Consider the following 4,611-nt stretch of genomic DNA (forward strand, 5'->3'; position numbering starts at 1 on the left):
AAAAGCACTTGCTTGGTATTCACCATTAAACAATGACACTAAATTAAAAGAAAATGATGAAAGTGTGCAAGAAGGCAAGATCCAAGTCCTATGAGAGCCTGCTATAAGAAAATGGAGATAAAATTGTCAGGGTCACTTTTGATAAATATGCTTAAAAATCCTTAAATGCATGTAGATGTGCTGGTAAACAAATAAGACTCTCTAAGAGAGGAAATAGGAAATAATGAAGATTACTATAGCTATAAAGTCCCAAAATTTAAAATGTTACATATTATAAAACATAAGAAGTTGGAAGATAGTCTATACACACGTACAGAGGAACTACATGAAAAAGCATTCTAGAGAATAACTTGCCAGAATATATCAAAAGCCTAAATTAAAAAAAAAAAAAAAAACGAAATGCTTTACACAAGATAAGCAAATGCACTTCATCAATAAAAAGGTATGAAATTAAATTAAAGTCAAAGATTTGGGTATACTTATACCACAGACAGACATTTTCATTGTAAGAAAACATGAAATTAATGTCCTAGATAATTTAGCAGTGTGAGTTCTCAAGTTTTTTTATTTTTTATTTTTCTTTGGTTTTACTTTTTACAGTTCATTAATTTTCACAACAATATTGAGCAGAAAATGGAGAGATTTCTCCTTTAATTCCTACCTCACCCACACACAAGACATCTTTCCCCAGAGGAGGAGTTACAAGTAAAAGCCTACACTGATACAACACAGATTCAACAGTTGAAGTTCTCTCATGGTGGTATACATCCCATGGATTTGGGCAAATAGAGAATGGCATGGCTCTATCACTAAAGTACAAGATTCACAGCTCTGAAGCTCCTCTTTACTTTGTGTGCTGTAGGACTGCACTGATCTCTCAGTGCATGCTGGGGAGAAACAGGGACAGGAATGAGGAAAAGATGGACAGGAAGGCAGAGATGGGTCAGGTGGTAGCCCATTGCCTCATTGACAATCTGCAAAATAATAACAGGAGTCTTTATACCTTTGCAAAGTTAGTGTCATGTGACACAATGTTGCCTAGTGACTTAATAGCTGATGTTAACCAGGCAGAATCTTCCTTCAAGACTTAGGTAGCTTTAGGCATTGAGGCCTAACTAGTCCTGCTCTCACACATTTGATCAATTTCCAGCTTCAGCAGCTCCCAACAGTCTACTCATAATGTTTGAATCTTGTACCCATCGTTTTACCTTTTCTGAACTCTTGTACAGTCTATAGAGTTTTAGGGTTGGTTTCTTTCACTTAATATACATTTAGGATTCCTCTATGTCTTTTATGAGCTGGAAAAATATTTTTTTTTCTTTTCACATTGAATGCTACTCAATTGTCTGAAAGTAGTAGTATTTTCATGCACCTACTAAAGGACATTTGGGTTGCTTCCAAGCTTCAAAACAACAACAGAAAAAAAATCTGAAGCAAAATTTGCACACATGCTTTTGTGAAGATATAGTTTATCACTTTTGGGATATCAAGTGCAACCACTGCATTACACAGTTACACTATGCTTAGTTTTGTAAGAATTTGCCAAACTGCATGCAAACTGTCAAAAAAAAAGAACTGTACCTATTTTTGCATTCCTCCCAATAGTGAATGAAGGTTTTGTTGTCCACATCTTTGCCAGTATACCCATTCTAATAGATATATAGTCATGGTATGTTTATATCCATGCTAAGTATCACTTGTTTCTTCATAATATATGAAGAACAGCACCTTGACAAATTTATTCGACACCTATGTATTTGGTTTAGTGAATGTCCTCCTATTTATGTCTTTCTTGCTTGCATATGTTGCCAGTACATAACTGAGGTGGTTGACACATTGTGCCAATTTGAGAAGTTGAAAGCTTGGCTGTATAGCCTCAGTGACTCCATGCCTTAGGGGATAGAAGGCCCTCTGTATAGGGTGTGTGAAGGCCCTCCCTAAGGCATGGAAGGCCCACCCTAGAGTGACTCAGCTCTTATAGGATGCATATAAAGGGGATTGAGGAAGGATGATTCATGCCACTTCCTCAGAGGAGCTCCAATATCCAGGGTCAGTGTGGAAGGAAGAGAGAGAGGCTTGATCAACACCACAGCTGCTGCTCCTTCCTCTGTTCTCACTGTTTTCCACCAACATGAGCTGCTGCCTTCTGCCTTGTGTTTTTCTACTTTACAGCCAGCCAAGTATGACTGAAACCCCACTAACTGTGAGCTAAGTAAACCTTTCCTTCTTTAATTTTGGGTGTTGGGTATGTGTCCTAGCAAGGAATGAAATGTAAATGAGAAAATAATATTTATATTCTTTGCATAGTTTTGGTACATGTATATGACACATTTTTAGTCCCTTTTCCTTTTCATTCCTTCTCCCCACTTTAATCCATTTCTTGATCCTCTTATCATTTCAGAAAGATCTATTTCACTACTATTGCCAAACTTTACTTTGTTGTTGTTTTTTTTTTTAATAAATTGGGTTTCTCATAGAAGAGAAACCATGTAATGTTAAAATTTGTGTGTTTGATGTATGATCCATTTGGTTACTTTCTCCTGCACCCCCCTCACCAGATGTTGTTGCTATTGTTATTAATATTTCTTGATGATGACCATTTTTCCTTGAGTGTAAAAGAATGTCAGTATTATATTAATTTGCATTTTTCTAATGGTCAGTGTCATTGAGCACTTATTTATATATTTATTGGTCATATGTACTTCAGTGAATTGTCTCTTTCACTTGACCACTTTTTGATTGGGTCTCTTTCCTTTTTTTAAAATGTCTTTATATATTTTAGCTGTGAGATATCTGTCTGAGGAATCATTGGAATTTTTTTTCCCATTCTGTAGGCTATAATTACAGTTCTTTAGGTTATATTTTTACTCAGTTGGAGGTTGCTTTTGTAGTGTAGACCTGTGCAACTGGTCTATTTAGGAAGCGTTCTTTTCTGGAAGTCCTGTCCTATGTCTATAACCTAAGGAGTTTAACTTATTTTGCCTTCAAGTGGGTTAAGTGTTTCTGGTTTAACATTTTAGTCTTTCATTTTGATTTTATTTTAAAATATGGTGAAAGATAAAGGTCTAGACTCAGTCATCGGCATGTGTATAGTCAGTCTTCACAACATCATTTATTAACAATGCTATCTTCCCCGCAGTGTAGGTTTATGGCTTCTTTGTTAAAGATCAAACAACTCTATGTACTCATGTTGTTTTTGCTCCTTGGAGCACCTAGAATTCCATCAGAATTTCAGGATTACACTTTCTATTTCTACAGTGAAGCCATCTGCATTTTGACAAGGATTATGATTATGATTACTATTTTTGGTACCAAGGATCAAAATCATGACTTTGCAGGTACTTACACCGCTGAGATATCTCACCAGCCCTATTATTTGTTTGTTTGTTTGTTTATTTATTTATATTTTAGAGAAGGGCCTACAGGGTGTTCAGGATCTCACTGCTAGATTGGACTCATACTGATCTGCCTGTTTACAGCTTCCCAAGAACTAGGATTACAGTTGTGTGCCACCACACCCAGGCTCAACTGCCATCTCAGCATGTACCGGGGGTGGGACTGGCACAGTAGGCTGGGTGATTGAACCCCTGGCCCTTGTGCCTGCCTGCAAGTGCTTTAATCTGCTGACTACTTGGCCAACCCTCATTTTTTTTTAAGAATACAAAATAGTGATTAAAAAAAACAGCACTAGAAATATTGCAAAATTTCACTAAACAAAGTAACAGGAATTCAATAATAGTTGCTTAGTGAATCTGTAGATAAATTTAAGAATTACCATCGCTTTAATAATATCAAGTTTTCCAATCCATGAATGTGGCATCTTTCCATTTTTGTTAGGTCTTATTTGATTTAGCAGTGTTTTATAATTGTCAATGCTTAAAGTCATTCGTACAAAGGTAGAACACTCAGCAAAGACAGATAACTAAAAATCTGTATGATTGATACAGATGAATGTCCATTTTGTATCTGTGCATTCTTAATGGATAGGATAGATATATAGTTGCATTCTCTTAATGAATAGAGGGATTTGTTCTAATAGTGTTTGTAAATAGGATCTCATGTCTTCATCTTGTACAGCAATTAACCACTAGGAAGAATGTATGCAATGTGTTAATTATTAAAACTGTCCTACCAAAAAAAACCCAATATGCAATGTATTAATTATTGTAAGTGTGCTACTAATCTCTTTTGAAACTGATTGCTATTTGTTTCTCAATAAAATTAGTAAATAAATAAATAAATAAATAAACATCTGTTTAAAAAAATGTCATTTGTACATATTCTATATTTTGATGCTAATAAAAATTATTTACTTTATTATTGGTTTGTTCAGTGCAGGTACACAGAAGTAAAACTGATGTTTAAATTTTGATCTCATATTTTAAAATCTTGCTTAATTTATATATTAGCTCTATAATTTTTCTCAGAACTCTTCAATATGCTCAATAAATAAGATTATGTCATCTGTAAACACTAACTCGTTTTATTTATTTGTTTCCAAATTGAGTGATTCTTTATCCAATTACTCTGCCTGAAATTTCCAGTACAATGTTCAGTGAAAGTAGTGATTTCTGGCATTTTTGTGGTTCTAATTACAAGGGAATTTTTTTT

Source organism: Octodon degus, unplaced genomic scaffold (genome assembly GCF_000260255.1).
Source record: "Octodon degus isolate 3935 unplaced genomic scaffold, OctDeg1.0 scaffold00162, whole genome shotgun sequence".
Classification (NCBI taxonomy): Eukaryota; Metazoa; Chordata; class Mammalia; order Rodentia; family Octodontidae; genus Octodon; species Octodon degus.